The sequence below is a fragment of the Rosa chinensis genome, chromosome 1 (assembly GCF_002994745.2).
Source record: "Rosa chinensis cultivar Old Blush chromosome 1, RchiOBHm-V2, whole genome shotgun sequence".
Lineage (NCBI taxonomy): Eukaryota > Viridiplantae > Streptophyta > Magnoliopsida > Rosales > Rosaceae > Rosa > Rosa chinensis.
The window spans coordinates 43,388,809-43,405,307 of NC_037088.1; the positions used below are offsets into that span (position 1 = coordinate 43,388,809).

The 16,499-nt window shown below is 36.5% G+C and overlaps 1 long non-coding RNA gene across 2 annotated transcripts; it reads right to left on the reverse strand.

The window, feature by feature from the left end:
• Positions 1–14,567: 14,567 nt before the first annotated feature.
• LOC112182898 lies at positions 14,568–16,331 on the reverse strand. Of its 2 annotated transcripts, XR_002929610.2 has the most exons (3): positions 16,273–16,331; positions 15,982–16,022; positions 14,568–14,937 (listed from the first exon to the last, which is right to left on the reverse strand). It is a non-coding gene; the product is annotated as an uncharacterized LOC112182898 (long non-coding RNA). The 2 variants fall into 2 exon arrangements; XR_005804513.1 differs by having other exon boundaries at positions 15,982–16,325.
• Between the last annotated feature and the right edge of the window lie 168 nt (positions 16,332–16,499).

A 16,499-nucleotide genomic window follows, 5' to 3' on the forward strand; every position in this document is an offset into this window, starting at 1 on the left:
TACCACATCCTCCCGGATTGTTTCAATCCGTAAAGTGAGCATTTCAACTTAATTGCAAACGCACTCTGTGGTTTAGAGTCACTTGACTTGGGTAATGTAAGGCCATCAGGCACTTTTCATATATATCTCTGAATCTAGATCCCCATAGAGATATGCAGTAACCACATCCATGAGCTGCATTTCCAGTCCTTCGGAAATTACTAAACTAACTAAGTAGCAGAACGTTATAACATCCATTACGAGAGAGTATGTCTCCTCGTAGTCAATTCTAGGGCATTGTGAGAAACATTGCACCACAAGCCGAGCCTTGTACTTCAGGACTTCATTCTTCTCATTACGCTTTCTGACAAAGACTCATTTATGTCCTACAGGTTTTACACTTGGTGGGGTTAGCACTACCAGACCAAATACCTGTCTCTTTGTCAGAGAATCTAATTCTGCCTGGTTTGTTTCATTCCATTTAGGCCAATCTGCTCTTTGTTGACATTTTTCAACAGAGCGTGGTTCAATATCATCATGCTCTATGATTCCTTGAGCAACAGTATATATCATCAATGTGTACGAAAGATCTTTCTATCAACTCATACACACTCTCATAATCCTCTGAGATTTCTTTGTTCTCTGGAATCATTTTTAACATCGGAGCGTCCTCCAGTATTGATTCATGGACATAACTATAATCAGAGATAATCTCATGAGAGGGATTCTATACATTGATGATTGGTTTGTGCCTTACTCATCCTCTTCTTCCTTTGGTGAGTGTCAATCGAACCAAGTGGCCTCCCCCTCTTCCTTGGGGAGCCATGGCCTCAACCACACCTCCACTAAGTGCGGTTGCGGTGCCTCTATCTGCGGCAGCGTGCCCCTTGTTGGGGACTTCTAACCTTGCAGGCACATTTGCAGCTGGTATATGTGATCTAGTCACTTTTACGATATCAGTAAACGCATCAGGCATCGAATCTGCTACGTTCTGAACATCGATTATTCTTTTCACTTCACTGTCGCATTTTAAAGTGCGGGGATCAAAATGAGACGGAGTGGGGACAAACCACGACAATTCCTGTCGTTCCCTTGGAAAATCCTTTTTCCTATCTCCCCCTAACGATAGGAAGACTGTCTCATCAAAGTGACAATCCACAAATCTAGCGGTAGAGAGATCGCCTGTCAAGGGTTCCAAATAGCAGATAATTGTTGGGGATTCGTATCCAACATAAATACTTAATCGTCTCTGAGGACCCATTGTAGTGTGCTGTGGGGGCGCAATAGGCACATATATTGCGCAACCAAATATGCGTAAGTGTGAAATGTTAGGCTCATATCCAGTTACCAAGCAGAAAATGGTTGGCTAGCGGTGGGTCTGAAACGAATGAGTAAAGCTATGTGCAATATTGCATAACCTCATTCAGATATAGGCAGGTTGGTGCGCATAACCAATGCCCTAGCCACCATCTGTAGCCTTTTGATGGTGGCTTCTGTGAGACCATTTTGTGTATGCACATGGGGTACAAGATGCTCTACATCGATCCAAATAGATATGCAATAATCATCAAATGCTCTTGATGTAAACTCTCCAGCATTATCAAGCCTTATAGACTTAATAGGGTGATCAGGGTGATGAGCCCTTAAACGTATAATATGTGCTAGGAGTATTGCAGCATTTCTTGTGGACAATAAAACGACATGTGACCAGATTGTCGAAGCATCCACCAGAACCATAAAGTACTTGAATGGTCCGCATTCTGGATGGATAGGTCCACAAACATTTCTTTGTATCCTTTGTAAGAATAGAATGTTTTGTTTTGTATCTTTAGCATAGGAATGTCTCGATCCTGTTTTTGCTAAAGAGCAGGCTTTGCAAAACGAGTAATGTGCCTTTGAAATAGTCAATGAGGCATAATGGGAGGGAGGTAGCGCTTCTGGTACTTCAGAAAGCAATGACTGCATTTGAGCAATACTAGAACCGACACCTTGCAGTGTGGCAGATTTTTCTCCAATTTTTCATTTGAAAGAAGGGATGTCCGTGTGAGTTCTTTAAAAATACGGATCATCATGTCACGACCTCGGTGCTATAGGCGATTTCATTGTTGGTGACAGTATAGGATTCAATGATCCGAATCGTAGTGAGGTACAGTCCACTAGATTGACTCATAAGTTTCTCTAAGATGCATTTCCTTCCACAGTCATTAGATGTAATATCAAGGTATTCAGTTCCATTCTCACGGTATGTTTTTACATGATAACCGTTGGCACAAATAGCTTTGAAACTTTAACAAGGTTTGATTAGCACTTGGTGCATATAGAGCATCTGTGACTTTAAATGTTGTGCCATTAGGCAGCAAAAATTTGGCAGTTCCTCGTCCTTTTATTAGTTGTGATAATCCAATCATCGTAGTCACAGAGGAATTATAGGCTATTAGTTCAATGAATAATTGCCTATTTCTTAATATTGTGTGGGTAGTTCCACTATCATCTAAGCACTCAAGTTCTCCTCCATTCATTCCTACAAATAAGTGGGAGGTATTTAGAAAATATAACTCATATTCTTTAGAGTATTTCTATTTGCGTAGAATGGTATTCTTTTCATTCTAATATTTTTTTCTTTTTTCTAGATGTATTGCTTTACATCTTTATAGTGCTCTTTTGAACCATGTAAATATGTGTATAGAAAATAAATTTGAATAAATTCAGTGCTTCAGAATAAAATTTGAAATTTATTAATAAACAAATGATAAGCAAATCAAGGTCTTTGTTCAGAAATCTAATTCTTCAAACCGTTCTTTAAGACCAAATAATAGTCTAATTAAAAATGAGGCATTATGCCTTCACAACTATCTTTGGAAAATAAAATGAATAAAGTAGATCAGTCAAGATTGAGAGCATCTATTGACTTAGCAAGTTCCTCTTTGCCATTGAAGTCTGTAATTGTAAGGTTGACGTTTAGGTCATGACCTCCTTCTTCCATATAGTGAGCCTCTTGTTCTTTAGACTCTCTATACCTTTTGTAATTGGCTGCTACTCTGTTGTTTGCTTGGTAGTTCTTGTACCAATGCCCAATGAATCCACACCTCACTACAAGAAAAAAGGCTTTTTGCAAGGAATTTTTTCCTTGTAAAAAGGTGAAAATTCGTTGCATTAACCCAAATGCAAGGAATTTTCCTTGCATTTGAGTCCTTGCAAAGAGGCCCTTGCAAAAGAGCAAATACAACAACTTGAAAATTCCTTACATTTGAGTTTGCAAATGCAAGGAATTATTAATCTCAAATGCAAGGAATTCAGTAACTGAGGTTAACTATGGTTAACCAATATATAAGGACAATTCCTTACATATCATTCCTTGCATTTTTGTATTACAAATTTAAAAAAAAAAATGAATAAGGAAATATACCCCAAATGTCATTCCAAACTCTTCTTTTATTCCTTGAATTAAAAACAATTAGTTCGCTTGTACATCAAAAATTGAGGCTACACTAATCTATAACAAGATTAGCAAAATCATGATACATATGCACAAAAAGAGACACCATAACATAAATTAGCAAATTGAAGCCTGGGGTGAACGTATTTTGGTGTGGGGAAGTCCTCCCAACTCATCTGCTTCGCAGAAATTTCAGGCTAAGTATTCTCCTGCACAAATGAAACAAAGAATGGGCGGTGAATGAACCCCATTTATCTAGAAATGTAGAACTTGAAATACTAGTAAAGGCAGAACATCTCCAATTTTCTAAGTTTATGTTATCTAAGTAGCCAGGTAGACGAGAAAGATAATATGAAGCTCCTGCATCAGGATGGAAACCCATTTGAGCCTCTAGCTGGATTGCAAAAAACTTGCAAAATGTGGCACATCAATAAGACATGACAAAGCCGCATCTCACTTAAGACAGAGAAAAAAGATGCAGAACTGTATTTGTTACAAGGATTGGAAGATGCTTCACTGAAGGTGTAAACATTATGATATGCCAAAAGAATCAACTACTTCAAACAAAACAAAACCACCGGTGAAACTTGTTCATTATGTAAGTAGCAGTAACGTACAGTTTTATCAGTCACCATATGAAACATTCCTGGGAGTGAAATTCCAGCCCCACGTCCCATAGTTATACCATCCAGGATAGCTACCTACAGGAGTTTTGAATAAGTGATCATCAAAAGCACATTTAAGTTTGTCTAGGAACTTGATTGTACTTTCCTGCGCTTAAATAATTCATTATTTTTAAAGAAATATTAACATGTGTAGAACAAAGTATGCTACAGATCAAAACATACTACTGTTTGCATGTGAAAGAAAATCACATGATCCCACATAGATACTGCTAAACTAGTATTAAGTAAACTGGTAGAAGTAATCTAGAAGTTAGATACAAAGAACAACAATGTCATGAACATTATAATATCCAACTGTTCCATATGATAAATTTCAAAAGAAGCTCTTATCTGATACTTACATGTGGCTTCAAGTACGTTCCTTGAATATATACAAACTTATACAATGTCTCAGAAAACTTTCTGCATTCCTCAACATTCCCTGCACATTATTAAAACAGATGAAAAGAAAACCGACCTGTCACTTAGATAGCAGAAATGGCATTCTGAAAAATTAAGACTTATTGAATAATTTGTTGTCATAAGTTATTGCAGATTAACCAAAATGTTGAAAGCTGATAAGGGGAACGTAAGTTTACCTTGAATGACTAGTTGATAAAGGGTAATAGCATCTACACCAGAACAGAAGGCTCTCCCATTAACCTTTAAAAAAGAAAAATCAAGATAGCAAAATGAGACAAGGTGTATGCAAATTTTAGAAATTGTTACAACCACAACCATGGTAAAACTGAAATATGTGTTGCAAAGTATATAAAGAAATACTACTAATGCAAACATGAAAATGGATTTATAGATGCATCCAAGTACTGCCTACCAGGCCACAACATTAAAGCCAGTCTTTCTACTAGCCTTATTTGCAATCCAAATCAAAAAGAAAATAAAGGGGGTCAAGCAAGTGCAAAGTACAACTCAATAATGTTTCAAAAGATGCAAAAGATGATGACATAAGATAATTATGTTGCCCAGGCCTTTCTTGCAACTAAGCAGCTGCTTTGTCTACTTCTATGTAGTAATAATATCAGCAAATCTAAATAGAAAAGAAGCATTCAACAAGTTAAATCAATTCATTGTATTAGCCCAAATTTGTTGCATGTAGCGACGTTTATACTCTTAACTTCCAGAGTCTTAAGACTGAAGTTGTTATATGCATTACATTAGTCATGATTTATGTATTACACATTTTACCAAATACAATGAGATGCTGGCAGTACAATACACATACTCGCTGCACACAATTTCTCTCACGTTATGCAACACATAGGCATCCAATATATTTGTTTTTCTGACACAAACTATTAAAGAAGTACCAAAGCAAAACAATAACCAAAGAGTATGCAAGCTAGTTTTGCATATGCCATGGTAGTTTTTAACCTTGATAATTACAACTCTGGCATTCAAAACAGGATCATTCTAGCAGCAAATAGGTTTTAGGAATGAGGTAATAAACAGGATCATTCTAGCAGCAAATAGATTTTGGGAATGAGGTAATAATGCCTATACAAGCTATGATGCACATTATCAGACTCTAGACAAATAATCAAGGCATTCAATCCAGCATAGCTCTATGAGAGGCATACCTCAAGTGGGTCAGTCTCTTCTTCCAACTCAGTCATCACAGGAGTATTCATACTGCTCATCAAAACATTAAAACTTTTAATGGGTAACCAACATTTTCACTCAAAAAAAAAATTATATATATATATATATAAACAATTTACAATTTGAAAATAGCTAATCTGCACAGCACGGTTACCCAAGATTCAAGCACTTTCATACTTGGTAATATACCATGATGTGTTATGCTAGCTTGGTGCTTGTTCTTCTTTGTCATCAGTTTCAAAGCAGTCCACTGGAATGTCATCATCATTACTGTTATCCACATCTTCCTCTGCACCTACATGCTCATTGTTCAACTATTTCTTCAGCAATCTTTCAACAATCTTTTACTCAAAACTATCACAGATATAAATATACCATAAAAGTAATATATTCTTACCTCAATAACTGGCCTTTCGCCTCATCACAATTTTATGAAGTATTGATAACTATGAGGCACTCAGAGACAAGAGACAACCCCATATCAATGTCATTGACATCGTCGTCTTAATTGATTTAAGTCACGATAGTCACTCTAACAACTGTGTCTCCAGCAAGTCCAGAAAAGCTTTGCAAGACCTATCGGGAATAACAAAATCCATCATCTGCAAGCAAATAAAGATGATTGAAGATCGAACCTACAAGAATACTTCTCTAACAAATATTGAATAATAGCTAAATTAATAACATGTGCTCCCATCAAAAACACTAAGAGTTCAAAGTTTATCTCAACTCTAGCTGAAGTTATGATGATTCCACAAGTTTGAGTAATACGTCAAGCACAGTAAAGCTGAAATATGTGTTGCGGAGTGTATAAAGAAACTACTAATGCAAACATGAAAAGAAGTGGATGTATAGATGCATCCAAGTACTGCCTACCAGGCCACATCAGGTTGTTAAAGCTAGTCTTTCTACTAGCAATACAAATCAAAAAGAAAATAAAGGGGGCTAAGTCTTTCTACTAACCTGCTTGAACATCCAACAAGACTATGTATTGCTTTGCTAATGGGAAAGGAAAAAGTTGAGTGAGATTACAAGGGAGGAATTATCGATAATGACCTGTGCGAGACTGGGCTTCAAGAAACAATAGTAGAATGGCATATTACCAAACTGTAAAAGGAGAAACTAACTAAATCACAAATTAACATGATAAAGAAAAAGATTACAGAAGAAAACCCAAAAATGCTGAGAGAGAGAGACGTCGTACCAAGAGTGAGTAGAAGACACTAAAGACCCAGATTAGGAAGCAAGACCTACTATTACAGGAAAAATTGAACAAATTAATAATACCCACATCGAAACAGAAACCGGAGAGAGAAAGAAGGTGGGTGTTATCATAGACCAAAATCGAAGAGCCCAAGAAAACCCAAATCCAAATCGAAGAAAAGAACCGATTCAACATATAGGAGAGAAGCATCTGTTCTGGGCTTGGGATTAAGAGGCAATGGAGCAGGATTTGAGCCTGTAAAGGAGAAGGAGATGACGAAAACGGATGGAAGAGGCGAGATTCAGATTTGGGTGTGTGGTGTGTTCTTGGATCTGCGTCTCTGAGAGAGAGAGAGAGAGAGAGAGAGAGAGAGAGAGAGAGAGAGAGGGAGAGAGGGAGAGAGAATAAAAGATTAAGTCAATAAAAGATGGAGAGAGAAATAAATTAAATGAACGGAGCGGCAAAGACCCCGCTCAATCGTATGCAAGGAAATGAAAAGTATATACAAGGAGTTTTATACTTTTTTCAATTTGGCAGACCAAATATAAGGAATTTATGTTTTCCTAACATGTTATGCAAACTAAATGCAAGGAACTATGGTATTCTTTGTATAATACAACCTATTGCAAAGAATTTATCAATCCTTGCATATCAATTCGTTGTATAAACCCAAATTTGTTGTAGTGCCTATGGCATGGTTCATTGTCAACTCTTTCCTTTTGCATCTTGTTTCCATGATCCCCATGTCCCTTTCCACGTGGTGCATGGTTGCCACGTGGGTAGGGACATGGGGATCATGGAAACAAGTCCACGTGGTGCATGGTTGCCACATGGGTAGGGATCAGCACGTCTAAACCCCTTTGCATTGGAGTTCTTTTCACCTTTCATTTTTCCATAATTGGCCTCGGGAATTTTCTTTGTCCTAGTGGGCCTGGCATTGTTATTCAAGAGAATCTCATTTTGTCTCTCAACCACTTGCAGTAGGCTTATCAACTTATTGAAGGTTGTGATTTTTTTGTTGTCATACTCCAACTAATACTGGTTTGCTAGTATAAAAGCTGAAGTAGGAAAGGTGGTAAGAGTCTTGTAGATCATATCATCTTCTGTGATTTCCCTTCCACAAAAATTGAGACTTGCTTTTAAGCGCAACATGTCCTTGTTGAAGTCATTGACATTTTTATAGTCAAGCAAGCGGATTCCATTCCACTGAATAGCTAGTTCTGGGAGTAAAGTGTCATGAATGTTCCCAAAATGTCCTTTAAGGGCATCCCACAATTCTTTGGGTGTCTTCAACTGAAAGTACTCTCAGCGTAGGCTAGGATCAACATGTCGCCTCAGAAACATTAAGGCATCTGCTTTCACCTTATTAGATAGTTCATCATCTTTGGGGTCAGTAATGGTGGCAGTGTAGTCTTTTGCCACAAAGGCAATTTCCATATCGGAAACCCAACGATGGTACTCAAGTCCTTTTGAGTCCAAAATGTCAAACTCAGGTCGAGTTGGATCAGCCATCTACATAAAACAAGAGGGAAAATATAAATTACGTAGTCATAAAGACATCCACATGAAATATTTTCCAAAAATATGAATTAGATTTCAAGACCAAGATTCGTAATGGTCACATTTTTTTTTTTCGATGCATGTGAAAATACTTTATCACAGTAAGTGTGTGTATAATGAGCATGAATTTTCCTTATCATGGCAAAACACAATTTTTGTATATTGCATTCTAAAAATAAGCATAGCACATTTAATCATAGCATATATAAGAAATAAAGTACATGACATGCTCAAATTTCATAAATATACAACAAATTATATACTACACATAATCATAGCAAATTATATAATAATAGCAAGAATATATCATGCATAAAATAAAATGTAAACAATAGTAAAATACAAAGCATGCGTAGACATAATTTATATAAACGTAAATAAAATAAAAAACATGCTCAAAATTTCATAAATAATATATAACAATATATATAGATATATATGGCATGCTCAAAAATCAAATATATAATCATGGCTTAAAGATAATTATATAAAGCATAAATGACAAAGCATGCTTAAAATGATTAATATAATCTAACTAACCATGCTCGAAAATTTTGTAATAAAAGCACATATAATAAAATCTAAAGCATGCTTAAAAATAGAAAAGATAAATCAAATTCACATGCTTGGTTAAAAAAATAAATAAATAAAGAAAACATACTTGATTTCGAGAAAATAAAACAATCCTAGCGCACGCGCCTGTTGATGCAGGCGTGCGTAGCGATGTTTTTGGACTTGAGAAAAACTGGGCCGCTTCCTCTCTCTTTTTAGCAATGGGCCACAGCGCCTTGTTGTTTTTTTTCTTTTTATTTTCTGGGCCGCAGGGCCTGTATCCTTTTTTTCTTTGTTTGCTTTTCTTTCAGGGCCGCAGGGCCTGTTTCTTTTTTTTTTTTTCTTTCGCGTCTTCCTCCTTCTGCTCTTTTGCCGGCTCTTTTCTTTGGACCGGGTCAGGTCTTTTTTGTTTTTTTGTTTCTCTTTTTTTTTCTTTCGCGTCTTCCTCCTTCTGCTCTTCTTCTTTCTCCGTCCGGTTTGCAGGTGGGTGTAGTGCCTCAATCTGGGTCGTCAAAGCAGGTTGGTCCGGGACTTGTTCAGCAAATCTGATCGTCGGAGGTCTGGGTACGGTGGCTATTGCTTTTGAGTCACCGGAATCTCATTCGTCGTTCTTCGACTAGTTTGGGTAGGAAATAGACCGGAGATCGTCGGGTCTGGGTCGAAAAAACCTACTGGTCAGAGTGTGAGGAGCAGGTGCAGGTCTAGTCGCCGAAGTCTAGTGCTGTAGGGATCGATGCTGGGATCGACGCAGGCGGGTAGGGTAGGCAGGGGCGGGTTTGCCGACTGGGTTGCTGCAGCAGCGATGGGTGGAGGCGGGTAGGATGCTGGCACGCGGATGTTGCTGTCGCCGGATCGAGATGGAGGCCGGTGATGTAGGCTAGGCGTGCGAGGGGGGGGGGGGGGGCGCAGGCGGGTGGTAACCTGCTATGCTAGCAAGGGAGGCCGGTGGTGTACTGCTGTGGGGTTGACGTAGGCCCCTTTTTTTTTTGGTTGTTGGTGGCGGCAGAAAAAGAAGAAAATATTTTTTTCTTCTAGGGTTTTTTCTTTTCGATAGAAAGAAAACTAGAAAATTAGGTTTTTTTTCTATTGGCTATTTGCTCTGAGAGTGCTGATAACGTGTAAAAGTAAAATGGGAATTGGAATTGGTCTACTCATTTCATTTCATAGCCCCTTTATATAGGGAGAGAATTACAACGGAAAGAACAATTACAATGATGACATTAACTACTGATTGGTCTGTAATCTATGCTGATTGATGGTAATTGCTAATTACTTGATTCTCTCTCCGTCAATCACTTTAACGAAGGCACATAATGTGTTTTTCCTTTAACAATATTTATTTTATGTAGATTTTCCAATTCAATAATATTAGATTGTATTCCTTATTATTTTCCTTATCTATTTTCATTTTCTAATTTCACTACACGAAAATGTTCACCTGGTCAGTTGCTGACCAAGAAAATAATGCTCAACCACCCTTGGATTTACATCCAAGGGCAGAGAGAATTATTATTAAGTTGAGGTGTTTTGTTTTCCACCCTTGGATGTAAATCTAAGGGTTGTTGAGCATAAATTCTTTGGTCAGCAACTGACCAGGTGAACACCATTGTTTCACTACATACTCATTAAAACATTCACATATATTTAATAAGAATTAAAAATATGATTAAGATCATGTGACATAAAAATATATGATATATATGTTGAATTCTCACCTCAAGAAACCCTAAGGCCTACGTCGTTCGAATTCTCATTCTCGTCCGGCGGCGCCCGGACATGGGGGTGGGCCTCCGGCCTTGCCGCAGTCATGGAGTTTGCTGCCGGACGGGAGATCTAATGCCCATAGGACTCAGTCGGAGGATTTTCTTGGGTTTTGTCATAAGGTTTCGGCTGAGGTTGGCGACGGCGGGGTTCATGCGTTACTGTTCGGTGGCGATCTGTGTTGTTGGGTTCTTGGATCGGCGTTGCCATGGATATTAATCGATGGTGGTGGAAATTCGAGGCCTGGATCCAGATTGTTTTTCTGTGCTGGTGTACGTCACGGCAGCGTAGCTCGGGAAGGCTTGGATCGCCGGGATGATGGCGTGGCAGGGCGGTCGAGACGACGCAGGCCGGGTGATGTGTGTCAACAGGAACTTGGCCGGACGGTGATGCACGTCAGGGGAGGGGAGGAAAAGGTGGACTGGTCCGTACCAAATTGATGGCCCTGGTGCAATTTCCTTGCTAGACTACCTTATTGGGTCACAAAATATTGGGCTGGTTTCTGCTCTAGTCCATTACTATTTTGGGCTAGGGTTTTGGCTCTTGGCCCAAATCTATGTTTTTAGCTTTTTGTCTAATTACAATTAGTTCCCTTGTATTGGGAACCTAACGAGTGTTTTGTTTAGCTTGTCTATTTGCTATGTTTTTTCATAGCTTATAGGCTCGCTGTTATGCGAGCGATAAGTTCAAATATAGTTGGTCTATCCTATGTATCACTGTGGCTCCTCCACGAAGTCTTGCCTGGCCATTGTTATGTGTCAGCGGATGGGTATGTAATGGCCTTCTTGGCATGCGCTATTATCAATGGAATTACCATTATTTCAAAAAAATATATATATATTAAGGGAAAACAAAATAAATCCTCTTATGAGTTATGACCTAAATCTAAGTCAATCCATTATATTTGCAAAAAATAAAAAATAAAATTAAAAAAAAAACTAACTAAAAATATTTAAATAATTAATCATGTGGTACAAAAAATACAAAAAACAAAAATAAACATTAAAAAACGAATGATTTTTTTTGTAGAATAAAAACAAATGATTTCTTCATATATTTTTTTTTGCACAGCTAAAATAGAAAAAAGATTATAAAAAAAAAAACATAATAGGTCATTGCATTTTCTTATTGATTAGACATTAATTTTTGAAACTCAAGTTTGATTAAGAAATATATATTTAGTTAAGATTTATAAATTGATTAAATTATTGAAATGACTAAATTTTTTATTTTAAAGATAATAATTTGTTTGCAAATTATATGAGTGAGGTTATTTGAGGAAGTTTAGTGAGGTTTAGTGAGTAAATTTAGTATTTGAAAATTTGATAAGAGGTGTAAAAAGCATAGAGGTCAAGTGAGTAAATTTAGAGGTTCTAATAGAAAAATTCTTTTTTTTTTTTTAATAAAGATCATCTCAATTTCATTCATCTCAAGTAAGAATGACCATTACATATTTTTTCACTATCATCTATAGACAGATAAGAAAATGCGGTACATAGAGATATGTCCACTCATTGAACATCCAATGCTTACTAAAACTAGTAAGCCAAAAACTAAACACTTTAAGGGGCACAAAAGTGCATAGCTCCCCCAACCCAAAAAAGAAAAATAAAAAAGAACGAATTATTAGAAATTAAATTAAAACTAAAACTAAAAATAGCATCCTAAAAGGCCCAAAGGTAAAGTCATAACCCAAGGCCCAACAGCTGGCCGGGCCTTGTGTACACTTTTTCTTACTTCAGCTTTGGTATTCACCAATCTAGTATCTAGTCTTTTGAAAACCAGATAGTTCAGAGAACAATAACATTAAAACGAATTCACAATTACCTCAAACTTCACACGAACACGATACGAAACTTTATCTAATGCACCCACATGAATAATGATTAACCCACTGATATGATCCTTCAACTGACCACACATGTACAGATCATATTACAACATAATCACATATTTCTACATGCGTGAGTTACTGAAAAACAATGTAATCATACTAGAGAAATTTCGAAATTCCACAATCAATCAGCAAGAAGATTAAGAAACGAGCTCAGCTCCAACGCCTCTTCCTCAGTACAACTCCCCTATGTTTCTTGACCTCTCTGGCTCTCCTCCTGTCTTTTCTCTTTTTTTTCTTCGTTCTGTCGACCGCCCAAAAGCTTCCCTTTTCTCCCTCACTCTTCGTCTCTCTTCATGTTTCCCTTCCTTGTTCTCTCCCTCCTCATTTCTTAGTCGAAAACAGCCTACCTTCTTATCTCTAATTCCCTTAAAAAACAAATTATCATAATCAATAAAATAAAACGAAAAATCTTTATAACCACCCACCCCCTATAAAACTCTTTAGCTTTTAATTAAAGAGAAGAAGAAGATTACTATGCCTATTTACTATGTAGTGGTTAATAGTCTATAGGCTCCCTATATGAGCATGAAACCATTACATAATTGGACCTAATCTATGTATCACTGTGCTATTACCACAAATTTTTTATTTACCTCATGACTGTAGATTGAGGATATGTAATGGCTCTTTCTAGCTTGAGTTATTAATATATCGATATGATATTCATTCAAAAAAAGAAGAAGAAGATAAAGTTCAATTCAAAATGTCCTGTAATAAGACATGAACCAAATTATGGTTATCTTCCAAAAAAATAATACTTAATTAATTAGTATACCTAAAAAAATAACACTACAAAATCTGTCAAAATAGTAACACTAGATTGGTGAATACCGAAGCTGAAATAAATAAAAATAAAAACCTTTTTGGTTTGGGTTTGGGCTATCATATCAACGGTGTTGGTTTTGTTACTTTCGTAGGTAGTGGCTGGATACATTCATAGCACACTCATGAACTCAAGCATGGCAATCACAAATATGATCGGGCCACTGGAACAAATGGCTTTGGCTGATCACCCCATTAAAGGACTCTACTTTATGGTGGTCGGTTCACCTCAGGCATATATACATCTATATTTGTTTAAATAATTAATCAACTATTTTATTGTCCAAATTGTATGCATATTTGTTTTTCATGAAAATATATACATTTGTTAATCACTGACATATGAGAATATCACCCTAGATTAATCAAAGGCTTGATAAGTTTTGAGCAACACCTATAAGGCAACAGATCCAAAAAATTATATCCTATTCCTTGCAAACAAACTTTTGTTGTAGTTAATGAAATACGGTTCTTCTGTATCAACATTTGATCATAATTAGTTAAGGCATCAATTTATGTTTAAAACCCTACGCGAATTTATAGTAGTTTGAGTGTCTCTCTTCAAGGATTAGATTTGAGATGTTTTGGGATCCATTCATTTTGGAATCCATTCTTTGTCCTAAGAATTTAAGGTTAGATTCTCGTGAGGACCACTTTGATCCATTTTAAAAATAATAGTGTCACTACTACAAAAATTGAATCAGACGACAGTTAAAAACTGTCGTTTGATATGGAGGGGTGACTATCGTCTATCTCGGTGACGTCTGATAAAGGCGCATTTAGAGAACTATTGTGTGATGAACTCGACATCTATGTCGACAGGCTCTCGACAACATCAACTATCGTGTGAACTTTGTTCAGACAACAGGCAATTTGAGCACCTGTTGTGTGACTGCGATTAAGAAGTCGTTTTTGTTTATAACCATTGTATGATTATTATTCAGACGACAATTTTTATTTTGAGGACATTGTGTATATTGTGTACATATAACATTTTTTAAATATTTTGTGTGTGGTTATTGTTGTCCTAATAGAATGATTCAATGCATTATATATGCTGAAATTGGAATAAAAAATGACCAAATTAACAGATCAATATATAAAAGAGATTGTTATAATCTACATCATGCACCAAATTGGATTGTATAGAGGGGAAATCCTTGGGCTATCCTACGCATCACCTATGCATATTCTAGCCATCTTATATATAACGAACAATTTTCTACCCCACTGTTCCTTCAATCTTCAAGTTGATCATTTGATTCACCTCAGACCCAAACTCATCAGGAAGCTCATACAATACTGCCACGCAAAAACTAGATATCATGGCAGCCATGGCTTTCTCATAATCTATTCCCCTTTGCTGAAAGTAAAATAGCTGGTCTTCACCAATTTTGGAGGTACTGGCTTCGTGTTCAATGCGAGCTATGGGATTCTTGACCTGTTAACAAGTACAGAATGATTTCATTGAGGAACAAAGACTAATAGTATGTTCCATGATAGTTTTACATTATACAACTATATAATTGGAAGAAAAGCAACAACAACATAATGATTATTTTGGGAAGAAAAAAAAATCAAACTGAAAATTAATACCAAAACAGCCAATTGCAAGGCAATTCTTATGGTTGCAAACCTTCAAACATGCCTTTATCGGCTGAAAATTAAAAAACTAGTAGCATCAAGGATGTTCCAGTTAATCCATCATCAATTACCTATAATATTCAACTTAAACCCACACTGCAATGCAAGAATATGCTTGTAAACATATACAAGGTCATGGTTAGCCTTATGAGAAAACACTCTAGATGATCAATGGAACAGTAAGATAGAGACCAAATCACTTCCAATTGCTAGAACCTGTTTTAACATTCTCAACAAACACTAACTATTTTGTTAACCATCTAGTAAGCATCACAAACAAGCAACCTCGATACAAAACACTAGTGCAAACCCATAGTTTGCATACAATGTACAATTGGACATCATACATAAACATTAGTGTTTTAAATCTATGATCTTCTTTGGTTTAGGTAAAGATGCAACATCATCATGTGGATAAAAATACTTAAGATCCTTCTTATGTGACTAAACTCTTAAACAGACTTGGGGTATTATTATAATGCTGAGCCAATCCCTATGTTGTGAACTACAAAGGAAGTAATTTCACAACATCCAACACCAACTGTGAGCACAGAGGGAAGAAATTGTAACCGTACCTTCCAGATGAAATGGAAGCATATAAGAATACCAATGGTACAACCAAAGTATATACTAGTCCCAACTAATCAGAGTTGGAAAAATAAATCCTAGTTCACCACTCCACCCTATCTAAGGTCGGATTCTCTATTACAACTAATAATCAAACAAAAATTCCAAAATGTGATTGCACCTACTCCACATATAAGATAATAGTCTCATGTAAATAGATAGAATAAAATAAAGCTAACAAAAACTTATTTCCAAGGAAGATGATGATTGATACCTCATGAAATGGTATTCATCAGCTTCAAGCATACGTACAACCTGAAATGGGTATTCATCAACTTCCATATACCACATAACTGCCTCTACAGGTCTGGTTTCTTCACAATCAAGCTCAGAACCCTAATCAACACCAACTGACAATGAATTTCATATAACAGCCCCAATTTCAAAAGTCAAACAAATTATGACACCCAAAATTAAAAATAAAAAAACACACAGCGACACCTAAGATTTCAGCAAGCATATAACAGTTTAAAGAAAAGAGGTAAAAGTGAAAGAGAGAAGTCACCTAAAGTTCACTCCTTTTGCAATGCAATAAGACAAGAAGAACAGAGAGTCCAAACCAAACCAAATAGTGCTACATCTCTCCACATGATCAAATCATTTAATAGCTACCCAATTCTCTCAAGACGACCCCCATCATCATCATCCACCATCAACACAAACACAAACATAAATCATACAAAAAAAATTAAAAATAAAAACCAAAGCGATCGAGGAAGACTATTACAAAGA